General features: G+C 33.5%; 1 long non-coding RNA gene across 6 annotated transcripts in view; it reads right to left on the bottom strand.

Moving 5' to 3' along the window:
* Positions 1–870: 870 nt before the first annotated feature.
* LOC106975272 (uncharacterized) overlaps positions 871–24656 on the bottom strand; it is a 1087042-nt gene continuing 1063256 nt past the window's right edge. For all 6 annotated transcript variants that reach the window (XR_008298440.1, XR_008298437.1, XR_008298436.1 and 3 more), the window contains 3 exons: positions 13425–13471; positions 1908–1948; positions 871–1762 (listed from right to left, as the gene is read on the bottom strand). This is a non-coding gene — a long non-coding RNA (uncharacterized LOC106975272). The remainder of the gene's footprint in view (positions 1763–1907; positions 1949–13424; positions 13472–24656) is intronic.

Genomic DNA, 24656 nt, shown 5'->3' with positions numbered 1-24656 from the left:
GGAATAGCATATGTTCCCACCAGTAAGATGGAAAATTCATAATTCATGAGGCAATACATAGACAACTCAAGAAAGTCTTATTTCATTGATGGTAAATAATTAGCTGCCTGGGAACTGCTCTGCAGCTACCTAACCAATAATAAAATTAAGACCTGAAAGGAACAAGCTATGTATAAGTAACTTAACTGAATCCCAGAACAAAGATCTAGAACATTTATAGAAATACGAAAATACAATGATTTAAAATTTATTGGGGCATCTAGGTGGATCAGTTGGTTAAGCATCCTACTCTTGATTTTGGCTCGGGTCATGATCTCATGGTTCGTGAGATCTAGCCCCTTGTCAGGCTCTGCACTGACAGCATGGAGCCTGCTTAGGATTCTCTCTCTCTCCCTTTCTCTCTTCCTCTCCCCTGCTCATGTTTTCTCTCTCCCTTCCTCTCTCTCTCTCTCTCTCAAAAATAAACACTAAATTATTTTAAATAACATAAAATTTACAGTATCTGGAATATAATTAAAAAATTAATAGGCATGCAAATAGGTAAGGAAATATTCTTCATAATAAGGAAAAAAAATCAGTTAAGTAAAAGTATACTAGAGGTGACACCATGATTAGAATTAAAGGAAAAGTACTTTAAAACAATTATTACAATTTTACTTCTTATTTTCTAAAAGTAGAGAATGAAAATATATAAAAAGTCCTCAAATTAAACTTCAATAATAAATTAAAAATATCAAAATAATACGTAAGAATAAGTGGAGAGACAATATTGCATAATATGTAGGAATACTCAGTATATTTGAGATGTCAATTCTTCCCACATTGATCTGTAGATTTAATACAATTCCAATAAGGATTATCATAGCATTTTTTTGTAGAAATTGACAACTGATTCTAAAATTTATATTAAAATTTTTCTTAAATAAAATTTATATGAAAATTTGAAATGCTGAGGCTACTCAAAACAAGGTTGAAAATAAGACCAAATTTGCAGGATTACTGTTTCAAAACACATCATAAAGCTACTGTAATCAAGACCATGTGATATTCTCATAAAGATAGATTAAACAGATAAATGGAATATAAAATAAACAGATTGACATATATAAGGGCAACTCATTTTTATTTTTTTATTTTATTTTACTTTTCAGTTTGTGCTTTATTGACGTCGATGCTCATGTCTTGACCGCATACTTGCTTCTGCTTCTTGGTCTTCAGGTTCTCCTAGTGCTTGTTAAGTTGGTGGACCATGGCATGTGTCTTCTTGGGCCACATATCCAAAGGCTTGTACTTTTTACCCTTGTAGAATTTCCTGAGCTTCTCTTTCTGAGTTTGCTTGATGATGGTAAGAACACAGGCAAAGGATTTGCAAACAACTCAGGTCTTGGAGAACTTGGAAGCCCTGGCACCCATCACTTTGGTGACGCACAGCTGGGGCAGCTCAACTCTGCTTTCTTGTTTTTTAATGTTTATTTTATTTTTAGGAGAAAGAGAGAGAGAGAGAGAGAGCAGTGTAGGGGCAGAGGGAGAGGGAGACAGAGGATCTGAGGAGGGCTCTGTACTGACATCAGGAAGCCAAAGTGGGGAATCGAACTGATGGACCACAAGATCATGACCTGAGCCAACGCTTAACTGACTGAGCCACCCAGGCATACCTGCCACAGCTCCACTTTCAGGTCTTCCAGCTGTTTCAGCAGTTCTTCCTTCTTTCTGAGAAGGTCTCCAGCCTTAATCTTGGCCAGGTCTGCACAATCTGTTGCCACTACCACCAAGGGAAAGAGACCAAGGGAAAGGGCCAACTCATTTTTTAATAAAGGTTCAAAGGCATGGCATTGGAGAAAGAATAGTCTTTTCAATAAATTTTCCTGAAACAATTGGATGTCTGTATGAAAAAAAATGATACATACCTTGGACGGTAAACAGATGTTCACTCAAAAGGATCATAACCCTATGCAAAACAGTGAGAAAAAAATAGAATGAAATCTTTGTTACCTTGGGCCTAGCAACAAAAATTTCTTAGATACATCACCAAAAGCACAATCCATTAAAAAAAATTGATAAATAGAACATCTTCAAAATTTAAAAAAAAGATCCTGCTCTTGAAATATCACACTTATGAAAAAGAAAAGATGAGTTACAGGGTAGAATATAATTATTTGCACATCTTGTAACAGACTGTGTCCAGAATGTCTAGGGAACTCAAATAATAAGATATCAAACAGCTAACATAAAAATTAGGGGAAAAAATTTTGGACAGAAACGTCGTAAGAAAAGATACACGGATGACAAACACCTGTGAATATGTTCAACATCACTAAAATTTAGGGAAGTGCAAATTCACTAACGAGTATGATTTTTAAGGAGGATATGGAAGAATTGAAATTCTCATACATCGTTGCCTACAAAGTGAAGTAGTACAGCCACTTTGGAAAATAGATCCAAATGAAAGCATATGTCCATGTAAAGACATGTACATGAAAGTTCATAAAAGACTTATTTAATAGACAAAATCAGAACCAATCCAATGTCAATGTCAATCAACAGATGAATGAGGAGATATATATGGTGTTATATCTATACCATGTAATTCTATTCAACATAAAATTTACTATAGAGATATTCAACAAAATTGATGGATATCAAATGTGCAGAATGAAAGAATCTAGACAAAATTGTACACACCGTATGATTTTATTTATACTAGCATTTATTATGTGAAAGTGAATCTGTCACTATAAACAGATTGTAAAAAGAGCAGGAAAAAAAGTGTATGAGGAATGATACTCTGGCTCTCACAGATTTAATCCAGAAGTGGCACACATCACTTGTGCTCACATTTCATTACCAAAGCAACTTATATGGCCACATCTAACATTAAGGAGCAGGAACATGTAACCGTGTGCCCAGAAGTGAAGAGAGAAAAAAAAATACTTGTCAATATTATCAACTATATCCTTGATTAACTCAGAGGGAAGCTTTACATTGAATAGGAAGGAAACACAAAACACTTCATTGAACTGACATATAAAGGATAAAAGACATTCTTGTGGTGTAGGAAAAAGAATGATACACTCCTGCACATTGTTCATTTGAAACCTTTCACCAAATTTAGTTTCTTGAAACTTTTTTTTTCGACTTTGTCTCTAATTCCAATATGGAGTGTATTGTTAAACTAAGAGTGTGCATGTGTTTTTGTTTTAGCAGCAAACACACATGAACTTAGAATTAATTTTAACCATGTTATAACATGTATAAGTTGGTGTCAACAGGGAAGCTGAACAAGGAAGCTCATGTTGGTAAATATTGGCTTAAATATCTATTTAGACGCTGCCTTGAGATAATATTTAGATGGCTATGCAAACTAAGTTGAGAGTTTCATCAGCAGTATCTTACAGTCAGATATGACTAAAATTAGAGTCATGCCAGGGGCTGCCTTAGCACAGACTTAACCAGCTTCTGTCATGTCATTGTCAGTATGCTGAAATCCACATGTGTATATTTTCTGATTTTAGGCAGAAGCGAATATTACATTCAGAGAGAAGACCTTTTTACTGCTTTATTATTGCATAATGTCCTGGATATATTTGATACCGCTTACAGCTCCAATACACCTGTCACTGCACCTCACTGCTAAGTCAATGACAGCTCAGTAGTCACATGTTACCAGCCAATATATTCCAATGCTATCATTTTTCTAGTCATTTTGAGTTAATCCGTGTTAAAAGCCAGACTCAGACTTCTGGATTAGTTGTCTTCAGAGATGTATATCACTAGCAAGTTTGATTTTAAGAAGGTGTGATGAGTATTGCACTGAAGTACATCTGTGTTCAGCATTTTTGTTATTTGAGATTATAATCTAGCCTGTGTGGCCTTGAGTACTGTCCAGCCCCCAGCAGAAGAGATTAAAGCTTCCAAAATGGTGTGATTTGATAATGCCCAGTTTCCTCATGCTTACGTTAGTGCTAGAATTATATAATTATTAATTATTGGAGCTGGAAAGTACCTTAAAAGAAAAAAAAAACATATATGGAGAATATCCAGTGATTAGGCATTGTATATACATGCTTTTATAGTGCAGTTAAGTAGGTCTAATAATCCTCTTTTTACACTTAGAAATACTGAGTTTAGTAAGTGGCAAAGCTGTGATTAGAATTCAGGCTTTCAGCTTTCTGGGTTTTGTATAACCCCTTCATTTAAAAAAGATATTTTACTATAAACATAATCATGCACTTAAATCCTCCTGTTAAATATGAAAAAGTCATGGCAGAGAAATTAAATAATTGCATAAAGCTTGCATAGATTGATAATAACATAGCAAATGTGTCTCTTGCATTCCAGGTAAATATGCCCTGAAATCAAATCAATATCCCAGATAATGTATTCTTTTAAAAGTAATCCCTGAATTAATTCAATATTTGATCCACACCTAACATTAATTAAGCATCTGCCGCGTATGAGGCTCTTATTTTGTATTGAAATATATTTGATATATAATATTGTATAAGTATAAGGTGTACAACATGTTAATTTGATACATTTATATGTTGTAATATGAATGCCATTGTAGCAATGATTAGCACATCTATCATGTCATGTAATTATCATTTATTTTTAGTGGTTGGAATAATTATGATCTAGTCTCTTAATAAGCTTGATGATTAGAATTTAATATTGTTACCTATAGTCACCAAACTGTGCATTAGATCTTGAGGACTTATTTACTACTCATTGCAAATTTGTTGGCACTAAATCTTGAAATAAGTTTCTCTATTCACTGAGCTTACATTTAATTGAGGAGGATACTGAGTAAAAACAAATTAAGTATCATTTCAGGTAGTTGTAAGTAGTATGAAAAGAAACAAAGCTGGGTAAATGAATAGACATACTACTTTAAACAGAGGAGGACTTTGAAGAGAGAATATTTGAGTAGACATAAAAATAATGAAAATACGGGGCTCCTGAGTGGTTCAGTTGGTTAAGTAGCCAGCTCTTGATTTTGGCTCAAGTGATGATCTCATGGTTTGTAAGATGGACCCCGACTTAGGGCTCTGTGCTAACAGTGGGGAGCCTGCTTGGGATTGTCTCGCTCTCTCTCTGCCCCTCCCCAGCTCGCACTGGTGCACATACATTTCATTCATATACATTATGTATACTGTGTGTGTGTATGATACATAATACAGAAAGGCAGAATTATTTTTTTATGTTTATTTATTTATTTTTGAGAGAGAGAGAGAGCACAAGAGGGGAAGGGACAGAGAGAGAGAGAGGGAGACAGAGAATCCTAAACAGGTTAGGATTGAATCCTGAGCTGTCAGCACAGAGCCTGATGCAGGGCTGAGCTGAAGTCGGCCACCTAACCGACTGAGCCACCCAGGCACCCCATAGAAAGGCAAAATTATTTTTTGTTTGTTTGCTTGTTTGTTTTGTAAGGTCAACTTTAGAGCTGCATTGACAAACAATGTGGTCATGGCTCATTTCAATGCTTTGGGACAAATGAAAAAAGAACACAGTATTAAAAATTTCTAGAAATAATGTTTCTTTTTTATTTACTTAAGACATGATTATTTTCCATTTCCTAAAAATAATGTAAACCTTTTGAATAGAGTAGAAAAGAAATCCACTTGAAGTTAATAGACATTTTCTAGCACAGTTTATATTAATCAAGACCTGTTAAGGACTTGGGCCTAAATTTAGACAACTATACTTATAATTGACTGGACAAAGAAGAACTCAGAATATTAGGAAAATTATTAAATTTAGGGACAGTTTCTTCTCCTTTAACGTAAACAGTAAGGACTGAGATAATGACAAATTTATATTCTAAGATCTCTTTCTTATTAAAATAATTGTGCAAAGTGCCCCAATTGTCAGCACAGGATACTAGATTCTATATATCACAAATGGTGCCAAATTTCATTATTTTTTTTCTCTTTGGTTGTATCTCACACTGTGCTGTAACTCTCAGCTGGGAGGATTTTGGAATAGAGAGAAGGAAAAGATAACCCAGAAAGGACAAAATGCTGAAGTAAGTTTTGAGGATAGGGTTTTCAACTATTTGAGAACAACAAAAAAGCACCCATCTTGTATAGTTTACACATTTACACATCTGTCTTTAGGCAAGGGATTTGAATAGACGATTTCTCAAAACCCATTTGAACTATTTTAGTCCATTCACCAAGTCTCCATTCAGTTCTATAATACAGTTTAATGGATATAATGTTCAGCACCATCTTCAAGCCAAGCTTTCCAAATACCTTTCTTGCATTTCTGTCTTTTTTTCTGGACACTTTTACCATGTCTCTAAATGTACTTTTTTTTCTGAGTTTGCTGTTTTTAGCCTATTATGTCTACATTCGATGCCAGGTAAAGCTATTTGCTAACAGGCAAACACTGAACTCATTTTTTTTAACCTTTATGTTGTTCCCACAATCTGCCCTTCTTTAAATATCTGACTGAATATTAGATCACACATATGCTAATGACTGACATCATTAAATACGGTGGTAATGGATCTTCTTGTCTTTCTTTCTTTCCAATGGAACGCATTGCCATCTTTTATTTAACTGAATTAGAGAAGTTTTGAGAATTAAATAAAGTTCTGCTTTATTTAACTTCTCTTGCCTTCCTTTCCTCTCAACAGCTAGGACTTAGGCTAGATATAATAGTCATCTTATATAGTTAGAATCATGTGTTCACTTTTCAAGAAATTCTTTGATCCTAGTACATGGTATCATTCTGTAATTTAACTGAGTGTGCCTGTGTGTGTATGTGTGTGTGCGCGCATGTGTTCTTTTTACTAAAATCATATCTCTTCTCCTTAATGTTGTCTGGTTGGTAATGTAGAATATACTGTTCACATTATATCCTAAAATCTTACTCTCATTTTCTAAAATTTTCTAACACTGAACAATCTTACTCTTATTTCCATTATCCTATTCAGTTCCATAGTCATCACATGTACTCATACATCTTAAATAATGATAATCCTAGATAAAAAGCCCTTTCCAAAAGTGCCTTAAACTTTTTATACATTATAAGATTATTACATAAAACTATCTTTGGTTTGAAAAATCACATAAGGTTCGATGAATTTAGCAGGAAAAAAAACTAATTTATCTCTCTCATTTCTTCTTTCCCTCCTTCCCTTCCTTTCCTCTTTTGAATATTGGCCATATTGGAATTTCATGATCTGGGGAAAATGACTAAAGTGGTTCCACATGGATTTGTATAAAATATATCTTTCAGTATGTTAATGTGATTGAAGAAATGTGACAAGGTGCCTGGATGAGGCTGACATTTGCGTACAGATGTATGTATGAGTGCATATGTATAGAACCATTTTGAAGTTACTTTTCTTTACTATCAATTGCTAAGACTTAGACTGCATACATATAAGTTTTTTTCGTAGGAATAATCATTTCCTCTTTTGTATGAGATGCTTCCATTACAGTACACAGTACCCTTCCCACCCCATCATTTTACCTTTATTGCTTTCACTTTATCAATTTAATTTTACCACCCTGAAGTATATACCACTTCAAACTTAACAGCTGGAAAAGGCAAGATGACTAATAATTTTCTTTTCAAGCTGAAATTATTTGATACTTTCAAATAATTAGGTTTTTGAATATAGTTATTTTTAAGTACACTGAACTAATTATTATATAGACATAGCTATTTATGTATATGGTAGATATCTATATAGAAACTGTATTCTATGTGTTGAAAGACCATTCCCAGGCTTGGCTCTATTGAAATTTAACACAATTTAGTAAATCTTGTCTTAAAAATGCTGAACACTTGCTTCTAGATGCACAATAAGAAAAAGCATCTTTTATTTCCACTTTCAAATTTTCTTATTTATTTTTAATCTTTAGCCACACCTATTAAGTCAGCAAGTTTAAAAGTAAATAAGTATCATTCAATTGAATTAATATGATAAATATTAGAATATTTACTAACAGACCCATGAAATGCCAGAATTGTAATTTTTTCATCTTTGATAATTCCTATTTATTAAACTAAAAATTTATTGATACTCAATTTTACAATGTTTTACATAATCTGTGTAACATAAAGTTTGCTGGAAGGCTTGAAATAAATGTGATCCACAAGTTCCCAAGAGGTTGCTTTATTAAACATCTAATATATGTAAATTCAACATATTTCACATTCAAGAAGATTAAATGTATGGGGTTTTATTTATATTGTTGACATATCAAATAAATATTAAAAAGCATAGAAACTTAAAAATGTATTTTCTAAGCTGATTTTCTAGGAGAAAGATATTGTTGCCTCATTCTGGTTTAACTGCTGCAGTAGCATCCAAATCCCGCAATCTAGCTCAAGCCAGCCTTGTCAACTTGATCTGCTGTCAATATTCCATATTCCACTTTACGCATCGTCCACACTAAATCCATGGTCATTTAAAATACGCTTATTTATGTCTCTTTTTTATACATGCTATCCTTACTTCCTAAAACTTTTACTGTCTTCTCTTCATTACCGCCTGTCAAGTTTCTACCTTTTCAAGTCCTGGATAAGTGTTCAAAGTGTCTCTTCCTATATGCACCTCATCCATCCTGACAGAGTAATGATCTCATTTATTACTCTAGTAATTTGGATACATCCCTATCATAGCCTTTCTCACACATTTAGACTTCGTTATATGTAAAACTACTGTTTCCAAGTATACTGTAAACTCCTTAAGGACAATGACTGTAATTTAAGCATGTTAATAACATTAACACTTGATAAAGTGCCAGACAGATTATTATCTTTCTTCTGTTACCGATATCATTCAGCCCAGGTGACTTACAACTGTACATTACAAGACCTCTGCAACCCCAAGTTTAATTTATTAAGAAAGAAGCTTCCAGAACAAATAAAACTTCAGGTTGTTTTCTTTAGGATGTTCATTTTCCAATCTAACTGAATATTAGTTTTAACTGAGAAACTCTGAAAAAAATATGTACTAATGCTCAGGCTTTACCCAAGCCAATAAAATACTAAGTGTAGAGGCTAGACCTAGGAAAAATTAGCATCTTGAGCAGAGCTCATAGACACCAAATTGCTGAAGCATGTGAAACCGTACATATATGGATATATTTATTTCTGAAACCTGATCTACACTGGGTTGGCTGTAAAAGACTTGTCAGGGAGGGAAATTTTCCTCTACCATCTGAGGTTTGGTGTTGGGGCTTATGAATTAAATTTACAAAGCTCAAATTTACAGGGAAAGAAGGTTTATTTGTATGCATATGAAAGCTAACAATAGAAGTAGCTAGCTCACTAAATGGTTAAAGTCAGAGATTTATATACCTAAACCACTAGGAGAAAAGGAGAGGATAGAAAAGGTTTCTATGAGAAAACCAAATGGGTCTCCTTAGGAAAGACCAAAGAATTTTCAGAAGAACAAACAGGAGAAAACAGTTTGTGATGCCCCTTTATGTAGGTGAGAGTGGTCTTTCCTTCTTCATGGCCAAAAAAGTCCCCTGAGAGAGGATTTATGGTTGGTTTACTCTCCATCTGCTTTCTGGGAGAAGGCCTGCTCTAAAGAGGGAATTTATAACAGCCTCATTTCCCAGAAGTTGTTGCTTTTAGTCGGATGAGGGAAGATCCAAGAAGGCTTCTCTTTTAAATCTGTTGAATCTCAAATGTCTTCAGCTTAAAGTAATTGTCATATCAACCATGGGCTTCCAAGTAAGTCCCTCACAAGATGAAATCTCATGACAAAGTTAAATAAGATGAGACTACACAGTTTACCAATAATTCCCAAGCCAAATGAGAGGAAATGGAGAGAAAACTGCCACAAAGTTTGTGTTCAAAGTCTACAAGTGCTTAACCTTGTCTCCACAAGGCAAGAGTGTCAAGACCTCTGAAATTATGTTAGAGATTTGCTATTTAAATCCAGTATACTTTTCATATCTTTGCTTAATTATCACAATGCTTACTTTCCCAAGCCACTTAGCCTTAAGAGGTAATTCTTCCAAAATGCTCCCACATATTTTGGGACCACGACAAAAGTCATTATGATTTCCCAAATCCTTCCAGTGCATTGATTTCCTAAAAGAATTTAATTACCTGAATCTGCAATTGGATTGACATTTGATATGTCAGCAAACTTCGTAAGAACAGATAACTTGTCTGGCTTACCTACCTTTTTAAATTAGATCATGTAAAGGCATTCTTTGCTCTTAGTAAGCAGGTTTGAATGAATGAAGCCATATTAAATAACAGTGTTTTTTTCAATGTGTAAATATTTACAAAGTAGGGTAGTAATTGTACTCATTAGAGCAAGCGTATCAGAACATAAAAACCCAGATAAACTGTCCCATTTCAGTACTGACTTTTTCTATTTGTAAGACCTTGGGAAATAATTTAGTCTTTTCCTATATCAATGTCTTTACCTACAAAGTAAAGAACAAAATAGCACTATTATTCATGTTATTGTGAAGATTAAATATGTTGATGGATGTAAAGAAAATGTGATAATGTCACCATGTAATACTCAACAAATATTTATTACCAGGTAAAGTGACTTTTTAAGGTATATATGTCAAAGTTTTATTAGCAATTTTCTGCCTTTCATCATGAAACTCTACACACTATACTGAAATACACTGTTTAAGACTCATTACCAAAAAACAAATAACCCAGTGGAGAAATGGGAAGAAGACAAGAATAGATACTTCTCCAAAGAAGACATTCAGATGGCTAACAGACACATGAAAGATGCTCAACATCAGTCATCATCAGGGAAATACAAATCAAAACCACAATAAGATACCACCTTACACCTGTCAGAATGGCTAATATTAACAACTCAGGCAACAACAGATGTTGGCTAGGATGCAAAGAAAGAGGATCTCTTTCGCGTTGTTGGTGGGAATGCAAGCTGGTGCAGCCACTCTGGAAAACAGGATGGAGGTTCCTCAAACAAAAATAGAACTACCCTACAATCCAGCAATTGTATTACTAGGTAGTTACTCAAAGGATACAAAATTACCGATTTGAAGGGATACATGCACCCCTATGTTGATAGCAGCATAATCAACAATAGCCAAATTATGGAAAGAGCCCAAATATGTACTGACTGATTAACAGATGAAGAAGTTGTCGTATATGTATATAAATAGAAAATTATTCAGCTATCAAAAAGAATGAAATCTTGCCATTTGCAACTACGTGGATGGAGTTAGAGTGTATTATGTAAGTGAAATATGTCAGTCAGAGAAACACAAATACCATATGATTTTACGCATATGTGGAATTTAAGAAACAAAACAGATGAAGGTAGGAGAAAAAAAGAGAGGCAAACCATAAAATAGTCTTAACTATAGAGAACAAACTCAGGGTTACTGGGGGAAGGTGGGAGGGGGATGGTTTAAATGGGTGATGGATATTAAGGAGGGCGCTTATTGTGATCAATACAGGTATTATACGTAAGTGATGAATCACTAAATTCTACTCCTAAAACTAATATTACACTATATGTTAACTAAGTAGAATTTAAATAAAAATTTGAAACAAAAAAAAACTTTTAAAGACATCCTTTAATCTAGATAGTAAAGTATTTTCCATACTTAAAATTAAGATATGGTATATACTTTAATTCATAACTACAGGATAATATATTAATTAAAATATCAGGCCCAGAAGAAGGTCTTTCTATTTTAACCTAGGCCACTATTCTGGCTTGACAGTATAAGTGAAATTATTTTTTTAGTGTTTATTTATTTTTGAGAGAGAGAGAGAGAGAGAGAGCACAAGCTGGGGAGGGGCAGAGAGAGAGGGAGACACAGAATCCGAAGCAGGCTCCAGGCTCTGAGTCAGCACAGAGCCCGATGCAGGGCTCAAACTCACGAGCCATGAGATCCTGATCTGAGCCAAAGTCGGACGCTTAACCAACAGAGTCACCCAGGTGTCCCAACAGGATACGTGAAATTAGTCAATAAATCTCAGAAATTCTGTCTAAACCCTTAACGTAAACAGCAGAAGGAAATAAAATTTAGAAATTTTAAAATATTTTACCTTATTATAAAAGTCAGGTTCTAGACTATTTTTTAAAAGCATCTAGAATAAAAATATCTATTCTTATTGTTGGAAAATATGCCAGGGCTTCTGGTTTAAAACCAATAAACACTACATAAATAATGGTTTCAGATTTTCCAGAATGTAATCCACCATAGCGCATACTCTTAGAGGAAGCAAAGGATATTCTCTAGCTAGAAAGAACCATTGGTTTACATATCCTGAGTCGAATTCCCATCCTACCTCTCCACCCACATTGTCATTTTAGTCTTTGATCCTTGATGATTATAGGTTAGTAGATACGGAAATAGTTTGTCTTTCTTCAAAAGGACTTTGTAACTCTTATTGTGTGGATATTCTGCAGGTGGCAATTTAAAATAAGACAGAGTAATCTATTATTAAGAGTCATTAAGCAAAATAATAATTGCACATAGGAGCTTCCAAATTTACACTATAATGAGGAATCCTAGGACTTCCTTGCAATTCATTTATACCATTTTTAACTAGAGAATGATTAAATCCCTTTCTATAGGCAAACTACTCCCCAAGAACAATTACGGCGCTGAAACTGTCACTGAATTCTGCTTTCCTCAGCAATTCAAAATAAAGGTTCATAAACCACTTGATACTTCGCAACCTATTATTTAGTATGAGATTTAAAGCTGTCACTGATGTCACATTATTAGAGTAGATGGCTTGATGTCATGTTGACACTAAGCTCCATCTAAAAGCTTCCAGAAATATGCAGGGTGTCTTGTTCTGACTTTTACAACCTTTGATATAATCATCTGGACTGGTCTTTTAACAAGCAGAAACCCGTGATTTTAGTAAGCTCCGTAATGTGAGACAATCAGGGCAGAGACATTTGTATGCTGATGTTTTGTTCAGAAAATGCACAGGGTAGTAGTAATGAGCATATGGCAGTGCTCTAAGTGAGAAATGGTGAGAGTCTGGACTGAAATTGGAGACAAAGGGCAGAGAAAAAGAAAAAAAAGTATTGAAAAGTGGAGTGGACCAGGAAGAGACCCTTTTGCAACTGGGAAGAGGAAGGAGAAATAAAGGGCGACTACAAAATTTCTTGTTTTTAGGCTGGGTACATGGACACGGTACTCATCTTCATGTACTGAAGGGCTAGGGATTTAAAAAGAAAAGCCTAGAATTATGCATCAATTCAAGAAGTTCTAGGGCAGTTGTCCTGATCTGCCTCCACTCTATACATTATAAGCAAATGTGGCTTCTCTCAACCTCCTTTGCTCTGCCTTCTTTCCTCTGGCTCTGGGGCATATAATCTGAGCCAGCTTTTTCTCTAATCAGAACGGCGAGGCCAGAAATTTCATTTACACAATTGGCTCAAGGCTCTCAACTCCAGGAAAAAGTGTGAATCGACCTACCTTACTGATATACTTCCTTGTAGTTTTGACATGCAGGCCTCCATTTTCTCTGAAGTAAAAATAAAACAAAACAAAATAAACAAAAACATCCAATGTCCTTACTTGAGAGTCAGATGAACCAGAACAGTGTCCAAACTACCTATGGTGAATAAAGCTACTCATTTTGAACAAATATCTATATCTAATCTATAAACCATTATTTATATAAAATACAATAAAAAGTGAATTCCTAAAAAAAGTTAAATGAAAAACCCAAACATACAAAATGCAAAACACCCAATTTTGTATCACTATTCCATTTAATTGACATAACATTAGTCTGCCAAATTGCCAAAAAGGTTTCTAAATGCTTTTGATTGCTGTCCCCATCTTATCATCATAAGTGGCAAGAGCTCATAGACATCTTCTGGCCTGCCAAATACAGTTTGCGGAGCATTGGATTGCAGAACCTGAATCTAAAAGGAAACATGTAGACAAGGACTACTGAGGACAGAAAGAGATATGCTTGGGAAAGTACATGAAATGTTGTAAGAATCCATGAATCACAGCTGGGATGAGAAAATAAAACTGTAATGTTATTATTTTTAAAAACTTTTTAGCAGATGGACCTCACAAATTAAGGGGTAAAAGTTGATACAGCTGGAATTGAGAGTTGGTCTATTTTTGACCATGTGGGGAAAAAAATGTCTTTTGGAGAATAGGGGTAGGAGCAGTTGAAAGACAGGAGTGGAACTTCTGAATCTAAGATTAGAAGTTTGAATTTCCTGTCATACTTTTAGATCTTCATTACAGAAAATTTTTAGAATGATGCTATTCGGAGTTTCCTAAAATACCAGCTTGCATTCTTACATAAATGATCACCTGCTTCTCTTCTCAGCTTACATTTTTTCCCCATTGCTGCTAGAAAGTTGTCCGACAGCACATACATTTCTGGTCCTCTACTCAAAGAGTAGACCCTTACTAAGATGCAAGTGTTTACAAAGGCAATCACAGAGTATAGCAGAATATGTTTCTTTCTAAATGGCATTTCATGGAGGAAGGATGACCTGATATAAGATTGCTGATTGACACTCATTAATCTAGTATTAAAAATGTTAGAGCTGAGAAGTTTTTGACATTTCCACCCCCATTTGGGGAAAACTGTCTTCAGTATTTTTTAAATGACAAGTAAAATTTAATATTGAATTGCAAAGAATTTGAATTCTTGACAGATTTGGTAATTTTGACACCACCTAATTCACATGGAGTTTCACAGATCTCTAAGGACCACAAAATAAAGAAGAGTACATTATTCAAATAATGGAAGAAGATCTGAAAATAGAATAAGTGAAATTTATCTGACTTGCCAACCTTTGAAGCTGACCCATGATCACTAAAGGGCCTCTCATAGAAGTTTCTCTTTTCAAACCAGTACTATACATAGGGGGTCCCTGAGAGACAGTCATCTATGAAAGTGACAGATCAAAGGGCAGCACATATAATGGAGATATGTGAACTAATGATTCCAAGAATTTTATGGGAGAGAAACTGATGGGTTTAGCTTAGTGTTAAAAAAGAGAAAAAAAAACTGACAATACATTTAACCCTAAAGTTTTGCTGTGGGCTTATTTTATGTAAATACATAGATATTTATGTAAATATATGGAATCATATACACCCATAGTGAAGAGAATGTATATGTGAAAATAAATGAACTTTTCTAGGTTTAGTTAAAAAATAAAGTACTAGTGTTAAATTTTTTTACTTGAAGAGGGTAATAACTCTAGAAAATTATGTAAGTCAAACTAAAAATAGTAATAACACTAAGTAACAATAATAAGTGCTCCTGGCATATTTACCAAATGAAAGGCACTGTACTGAAAGGTTTACATGTATTATCAGTTACGTGTCATTGCTTTTTTTTTTTAAATTGAGATAAAATTGACCTATAACACTGTGTAAGTTCAAAGTGTACAATATTTTGGTTTGATACACATAAACTGCAATATGATTACCACATTAGTATGGTGGTAAAGCTAACACCTTTATCACATTAAATAATTAGCATTTATTTTTGAAGTAGGAACATTTAAGATAAGCAACTTTAAAGTATGCAATATAGTATTGTTAACTATAATCTCAATGCTGTACAATAGACCCTCAGAATTTATCCATCTTCTAACTGGAAATTTGTACTCTTTGACCAAAATCTCATTTTTCCTACCCACCTCTAGCCCCTGGTAACCACCAATCTACTCTGTGTTTCTAAAAGTTTTGCTCTTTTACATTCCACGTATAAATGTTATCATACAGTATTTTTCTTTTTCTTACAGCATAATGCCCTAAAGGCCTACTTGTGTTGTTACAAATGGCAATATTTCCTTCTATTCTTATTACTGATTGAATATTACTAAATAATATGGTTAAATAATTATATATGTATATATGTATGTGTATATATATATATATATATATATATATAATCATCCATTCATTCAACACCAATAGCAATAGTTTCATTAAACTGGAGGTACAGATATCTCTTCAATATTCCTGTTTATATTTCGTGAGGATATAACTCAAAAGCAGGATTGCTGGATCATATGGTAGTTATATTTTTAATTTTTTGAGAATTCTACATTCTCTTTTCTATCTTAGCTAAACCAGCTCTTTTTTTGTAACAGATAACAGAATGAGGATCAGAGAGGTTGGACAGAGTATCACTTTGATGAGTGACAGATCAGAACTTTGAGTGCAGATGCTGTATAATGACATTTTATTTAGCTTCTTGTTATCCCTTAAATACCTGAGCAGTGAGCAGATGTGGTGTTATGCTGCCCTCGAGTAACAAGAATGCTGGTCTGGGATAAAGGAGACTTAAGATATGGTCCTGCTTCTTGAACTAAATGGGTATGTCATCCTTAGTAATCTACTGTCTCTAAAAGGCTTTCAATTTTCTAACCTGTTAAAAGAAGTAGCTGAAATACATTTTAAAATTCCATCCAATGTGAGCAATTTACAGTAGCTCCCCCTTATCTGTGAGAACTATTTTCTAAGATTCCTACTGGGTGCATGAAACTGCAGATAGTACTGCAACTTACATATACCATGTTTTTTTCCTATGTGTGACACACCTATGATAAAGTTTAACTTGTAAGTTAATAACAGTAAAAGATTACAATAATAACTAATAATACAATAGAACAGTTATAAAATATACTCTAATAAAAGTTATATGAATGTGATTCCTCTCTCAAACCATTGTACTCTACTCATCCTTCTTGTAATGAAATGAGAGAAAATGCCTATCAGATTAAATGAAATGAGGTGAATGACATAGGCATCATGACACAATGAGGCTACTATCAACCTTCTGATGATATGCCAGAGGGCGGATCATCTGCTTTTTGACTATAGTTGAGCACAAGTAATTGAAACCATGGAAAGGTAAATCATGGATAAGGGACTACAGCATGCATAAAGAGATTTTAATAACTATTCTATGATTACTTGATATATTGCATTCTTATATTCAACCAGCCAATTTTCATATCTATAAACTATAGGTACAATAGATAAAAGATTACAGCCTATTTGGCAATCTAGCACGCCATAGAAAATGATACAGAATACTTGACCATCACAAAGGTGCTTTGAGATAGTTCTGTGAAAAGTGCTGTTGAACACAAAATTCTCAAATTTATTTATTTTTAATGTTTATTTATTTATTTTTGAGAGAGAGAGAGAGAGAGCGCGCGCACAAGCAGGGTAGAGGCAGAGAGAGAGGGAGAGGGAGAAGGCCAAGCAGGCTACGTGCTGTCAGTGCAGAGTCCAACATGGGGCTCAAACTCACAAACTGTGAGATCATGACCCAAACTGAAATCAAGAGTTGGCCGCTTAACAACTGAGCCAGTCAGGCACCCTTAAATTCTCAAATTTATATGGAACCACAAAAGACCCCAAATTTCCAAAGCATTCTTGAAAAAGAAAAGCAAAGCTAGAGGTATCACAATTCCAGACTTCAGTTATATTACAAAGCTGTAGTAATAAAAACAGTGTGGCACTGGCACAAAAACTGACACATAGATCAGTGGAACAGAATAGAGAGCCCAGAAATAAACTCACAATGAAAGTCAATTAATCTTCAACACAGCAGGAAAGAATATCCAATGGGAAAAAGAGAGTCTCTTCAACAAATGGTGTTGGGGAACTGGTCAGCTACATGCAAAAGAATGAAACTAGACCACTTTCCTACCCCATACACAAAAATAAATTCAAAATAGACTGAAGACCTAAATGGAGGCCTAAAACCATGAAAGTCCTAGAAGAGAGCATAGGCAGTAAGGTCTCTGACACAGCTATGGCAACATTTTTCTAGGTATGTCTCCTGGGGCAGGGAAAACAAAAGCAAAAATAAACTATTGGGACTACATCCAAATAAAAGGCTTTTGCACAGAAAAGGAAACAATAAATCAAGCTAAAAGACAGTCTCCTGAACAGAAGAATATATTTGCAAATGACATATCCAATAAAAGGCTATTATCCAATATATATAAAGAACCTGTGTATATAAACACCCAAAAACAAATAATCCAATCTGGGGAAAGATGGGCAGAAGAAATGAACATTTTTCCAAAGAAGATAATAGAGGTGGCCAACCAATATATGAAAAGATGCTCAACATCACTTATTATCAGGGAAATGCAAATCAAAACTACCATGAGATATCACCTTACACCACACCTGTCAGAATGGCTAAAACCAAAAACACAAGAAACAACAGGTATGGGCAAGGATGCGTAGAAAAAGGAAACTTCCTGCACTGTTGGTGGGAATGCAACCTGGTGAAGCCACTGAGGAAAATAGTACGGAGGTTCCTCAAAAATTTAAAAATAGGATCCAGTAATCATGCTACTGGTATTTACCCCAAAATTCAAAAACACTAATTCAAAGGGATACATGCACCCGATGTTTATAGCAGTATTCTTTACAATAGCCAAGTAATGGAAGTAGCCCAAATGTCAATCAATAGATGAATGGACAAAGAAGTGGTATATATACAATCAAATATTAGTAAGCCATAAAAAGAATGAAATCTTGCCATTTTCAAGGAGCAAAGAACTAGAGAATATTATGTTAAGTAAAATAGGTCAGTGAGAGAAAGACAAATACCATATTATTTCGCTAATATGTGGAATTTAAGAAACAAAACAAATGAGCAAACCAAGAGTGTGTGTGTGTGTGTGTGTGTGTGTGTGTGCGCGCGTGTGTGTGAAGAGAGAGACAGGCCAAGAAACACACTCTTAACTATTGAGAACAAACTCATGGTTATCAGAAGGGTGGGGCAGGAGATGGTTGAAATAGGTGATGGGGATTAAGGAGTGCACTTGTCATGATGAGCACTGGGTACTGTATGGAATTGTTGAATCTCTATATTGTACACAAGAAACTAATATAACACTGAATATTAGCGATACTAGAATTAAAATTTAAAACAAAACTTTTAAAAAGGAGCTTTGATATCATTTTCATAAATAAGTATTATATATTCTAAATGGTTTATCCAAATGTGAGTCTCAAAAATTACTTAAACCTTTCTTGAGACTTTGGAGAATAGCAACAATTTTATGACTTACTAAATAATTGGTTCTTAGTTGCTTTGTAGCAGAAATGACATCAGTCTGGAAGTCAGTTATGACTGTTTATTACATAAATTAAAAAAAATTGAAAACAAATAGTATCCATCCAGGAATGGGTATTATTTTAACAAATATTATTCTGTGAGTGGGAGAAGCATGTTATCAGGAGAACTTGATCAAGATTTTGTCCTAAGTTCCATTATTGAGTTACATATGATTCCAAGTCAAATGGAAACCACCATAGCCTATGAATTATGTATTTGACTAAGTAAGGGTTGTAAAAAGCAAACACTCAAATGCACACACACACACACACTCACATACATGTATTTTTCCATGTCATTAGCTGACGAGTATTTTTTTTGCAAAGAAGTTTATTTTCCCAGATATATGTGTACGTACATACATATCATTAGCATTCACCTCAAAAATAGGGTACAACTTGAAATAGACTGTAACTCTTTGTTTTTGTTTTTTTTAATATCAAATTTATTGTCAAATTGGTTTCCATACAACACCCAGTGCTCATCCCAAAAGGTGCCCTCCTCAATACCCATCACCCACCCTCCCCTCCCTCCCACACCCCATCGACCTTCAGTTTGTTCTCAGTTTTTAAGAGTCTCTTATGCTTTGGCCCTTTAAGAGTATTTTTAAGATGAAGCACGTAGAAAGGATATAATTTCAAATCAAAGCATGTATCACTCAGTATACAAATCTATTTTACTCCTAAGTTAGGACAGTGACATTAGATAGTCACAAAGAGGGCTTTCTTACAACAATTCCATCACAATTTATCTATATGGCCTCATCTCCAGAGACTGGATGGAGAGTCTGAGAGTGAAGGACATCTGGAATTTGGCTTTATGAAAAAGTTTCTGCAGTGACCTTATTCTTTCCATTTTGACAGGAGTTCAGTGAAGCATTGTTACTATTAGCAAGCAGTTTCTGATTGCTGAGATAATAGATTACAAGACAAATATGGTTTATAAATTGTTGACTTAAATAAATCAACAGACCCTAAAAAGTAGATTTATAATTATATAAAATAAATATAACTTTAGAAATAAAAAAAAATATATCACAGTCCATTCACTTTTCACAATTTAAAAAAGTTCTGTTTCCATGTTCGGTCCTTTTTAAAATATACTAGATAGTCTTCTTTTAGGTCCATTACACTTACTCCTGCACTGTAAAGCATATCAGTATAATCTGGGAAAATTCTACTTCCTATAATGATAGGAGGTTCCCTTGAAATATAATTTTTTACAAAAATGATGCGCAATACTTTACAAATAAAGAACACCTTTCTTCGTGTGGTCTCTGTGTTACCCACAGTTTGTTCTGTCATATTAAGAAAAAGAGTGTTAATAATATTAATAAATCATACTGATATGATGAACCAATGGAATGAGAATTGAAACTGTATCTAAAAAATGTCATACATAGTAGATGAATCAACATAAGTCAGTCCTTTTTCTCAACTTATAGTGTCCACTTCTCAATCTTTCATTTTCTTATAATGTTAGAAAATAAGAATTTGGGATTTAATCATACACTGGGTACTAAATAACATTCCTCTTTATATTGTCCTAGTGGGAAAAGATTTTGAATAAGTAACATCAAATACAAAGGAAATGAATTTGTGTTGGAAATTTAGAAGGAGGAAACTAAGATATTTACTAAGCTTTCAAAAAGAAGAAAAAATAAATGAAATTTTAACTTTTTATTTGATGTTATTTGAGTTTTTGCCATTAAACATTTTTAACATCTTAAAAATATATCTACCTTCCATTTGTCGCAAATTGTTTACCATCTACATATTTTATTACATTCTTAAGAAATTTTGTGATCAATGTCAGATATTAGTACACATATTATTTATTTGATTATGCCTCGGACAAAGTCTAGAGGTTTTAGATAAGGATTCAATCCAGGAGCTTCTTATGTAAGTTTTTTACAAAGACTGCGATTCAATTCTGGAAGATAATGAATTCGCACTCTTGAAAATCATATAATTTTATAGGTTAATGTAGATGTCTCATTAAATGAAAAATGTTGCCCTTTACTTTAACTCATTCCTACTATACCTCTGATCAGATTCAATTTTCCCCCTAGAATCCTAATGAAGATAATGCATCCATTTGCTTTCTTAATTCCTTCCTTAGAAAACTTTTGTGAGGGTGAAGAAAATGGAGAGTTCACCTTTTGACAATATACTAAAATGAGCATTATACATATGATGGACAGGAAATTTGAATTAATTTACAATATTAGTTAATTAAGTCTTCAGTTTCTCTCACCTGTCACAACCTAAAATTAATTATTGATAGCCAATGTTAGAAACTGTTCTATTTTCCAAGTAGGTTTTATTTTAGAACACTGTAGAACCGTTCATAAAGGTACCAAGCATTCTACATGTTATTTTTGCTAGTTTCCACACAAACTCAATGATTCTGTTTGACTCTTTGTTGTTTTTCATAAATATTTATGTATAATATCATTTTCCTTGTAAACAGGATGTTTCCTGCCCAAAGGGAGGAAAAACAATTTGTGTGTTAATTTTATCTCACTGGTTTTGTTCAGCTTCAGTAGTTGTGTATATAAAAGAAGAGATTAGATAAAGGGGAATACAAGCAACCCCTGTTGCTAACGTAAAGAATTTTAATTAGCATGATGATAATTTTGCAGCAATTCAGGTATATTCCACCACCTTGCTTATAGTACAAACCAGCTGCTAAATGATTCCTGTCACTAATCCTTCAATATTTATTTTGTTTAGATTTTGCTGCCCTCTACAGAAAAACCAAAAGCATTCATGAGTTTGGAGTGTACCTTGAACTTCAGGATGAAAGCCTTTCCTCTCTTTTTGAGAATCTGATATTAAATAAATTTTACATGGTAATTATCACTACCATTGTTTGACATGTTTTGTCATACTTGTGACAATCTTTAATTTTCAGAGGAACTTAAAATCAAAATAAAAAAAAATTAAGAAAGTATTCTTCCCAATAATTCCTCTTGTCTTTTCTACATTTAAAATAAAAGGGGAGAAATCTTTTAAGAGAAAAATGAGTGACATTTAAAAATTTTAAATAGTAACTTCAGTGTATAATTATAAAGTGTTTTGCATTTGTTTTCCTATTTAATGACAGACATTTTATTGTCCTTAGTGTCTACCAGGCACAAATAGGCCATGAGACTTCAAAACTTCCAATCTCTATCAAGAAATATTAAAGATTTACTACTAATAAATATGAAATGCTTCTTTCATTGAAAATCATATTACTGATTTATTAAATCTCTTTTTTTCTGAGTCTTCAAATAAAGAAATAAAATAATGTCAATTTGTTTTTAAACAGTTTACCCAAAATAGAAAAATTTAGGTTAACCACTAATTAATAATTCAGTGTCTTCTATTTCCCCAAGTAATTGGAGAAATTGTGAGACATTATTCTCATATTCAACTAAAACAAATCCTTCAAATGTTATGAAAAAAAGTCTTTGTTATGCTGCATTAGAAACAAATGGATTGTTTCATTATTGGTATACATTTGACATGTTCTTTTTTATAAAATTAAGATTTTGAAACAAAATTCTGAAATGTTCATGAGATATTTGAGATAATTGCTATTTTTAATTATAGAAAGTTGTATGTCCTCTATTTAAATATAAAGCCAGAGTCTAATATGTGAAAATACTTTAAAAAAAAGTATATATATAAATAGTATCTGGAACTTAATGTGAATGATTTCACTTTACTTTTTTTTTTTTTAAATCTCCCATCTAGGAAATAGATTTTTTTTTTTTTAGGATAAACACATCCAATGTTCACCTAAATGGCCTTTTTATCTCCAATGTACATCAAAACTTTGCATGTTTACTGCCTTACAAAACATCCTTTTAGATCCTAATATAGGGTTATCACTGCTAAAAGCCTGTGAAACAAATTACCACTCTCTGTCTTAATTTTAAATGACATTTCTTTTTTAAAAAAGAGGGAAAAACAGCATAGGAAATAAAGAAATACATAAGCCACACTAAAAAGGAGTATATGATTTTTAAACTGAAATATTTTAGTTCTCTGTCCTTTGCAGTTCCAAATAAATTTTATAATCAGCTTATCAACTTCTACAATAAAAGCACGAAAATGTCTTCATAACATTTTACATGATTATTATCAAGTTTTTTTGTCCTTCATTCATAAAAGCTTGAGCTGTACCTTTTTTATAAACTTACATATTTTCTTCCAAGAAATGTATAACAAAACTATAAAGCAAATTTTTGAAAAACTATCCCTGAAGTTATTCTTTTAATGGGATTAATAGATGAATCTTTGGGGTGCCTGGGTGGTTCAGTCCATTAAGCACCCTACACTTGATTTTGGCTCCAGTCGTGATCTCATGGTTCATGAGATCAAGCTCTGCTTTGGATTCGCTCCCTCTCTACCTGCCCCTCCCCTGCAGGCACACTCTGTCTCTCCTTCTCTCTCTGAAAATAAATAAGTTAATTAAATAAATAATAAATAAAGCTTAAAAAAAGATAAATCTTTTATGTAATTGCATCTCAGGAGAGAAAATAAAATGAAATTAATTTTAATTCTTTAAAAATCAAAAACAAATCTCATATCCACTCAAATACAGTGTCTGAAATTATACATATATATATTATTTTAACAACATAATTGCAGCCAGGAACAACATAATTGCAATAGTGAAAACTTATTATTAACTAGGTAGTTTTTGTCTTGAATTCCCATAGTTCCTTAAATAGTAACTTGTTATTGAGGACTTTTGGAAAAAGCTTTCTCAAAAAGAAATATTTTCCTTAAGCTTTGTCTGTCCATATTCTTCTTGATCAGTAAGTGCCAGTCTGTGTTCCAACTTTTCATTAGCAACCTAAAGTTGTTTGTTAAAGGATATATTCCTAAAAAACAGATGCTATAAATATGGTCATTTCACATATATGTAATTACAAAATAATTAGAAATGGTAAATAAATTCAGGCAAAAGTTTATTTAATTTTTGGCTTATTTTAAATCATAGGATGAAGTACTTTTGCAATACATTTTAAAAGTAATATTACATTTTGTGGGGCACCTGCATGGCTCAGTCAGTTAAGTAAAAGTAATATTACATTTTCAACTGAAGTAAAATTTGCACACAGTGAAATGCACACTTAAAAATGTGCAGTTCAAGACGTTTTTACAAATGTATATATGTACATTTAACACATCTATCAAAGTACAGTATGTTTCCACCAGCGAAACTTTACCCTGTGTCCCTTTTATGGTTATTCTGACCTTTGGTAGGTTTTAACTCATCTCTATTTTCATCTCTGTGTATTAATTTTGACTTTCTGAATATCATATAAGTGGAATCATATAGCACATACTCTTTTACACTGGGTCCTTTGATGAAGGTAGTGTTTTGTCATTTAAAAATATATCTGTCCTGGGCGCCTGGGTGGCTCAGTCAGTTAAGTGTCCTACTTCGGCTCACGTCATGATCTCATGGTCCGTGAGTTCAAGCCCCGCGTCAGGCTGTGTGCTGACCGCTCAGAGCCTGGAGCCTGCTTCAGATTCTGTGTCTTCCTCTCTCTCTGACCCTCCCCCGTT

Source organism: Acinonyx jubatus, chromosome B2 (genome assembly GCF_027475565.1).
Source record: "Acinonyx jubatus isolate Ajub_Pintada_27869175 chromosome B2, VMU_Ajub_asm_v1.0, whole genome shotgun sequence".
NCBI classification, from domain to species: domain Eukaryota; kingdom Metazoa; phylum Chordata; class Mammalia; order Carnivora; family Felidae; genus Acinonyx; species Acinonyx jubatus.
Note: the sequence above shows the minus strand (reverse complement) of the source record. Positions and strands in the feature narration are given on the sequence as shown.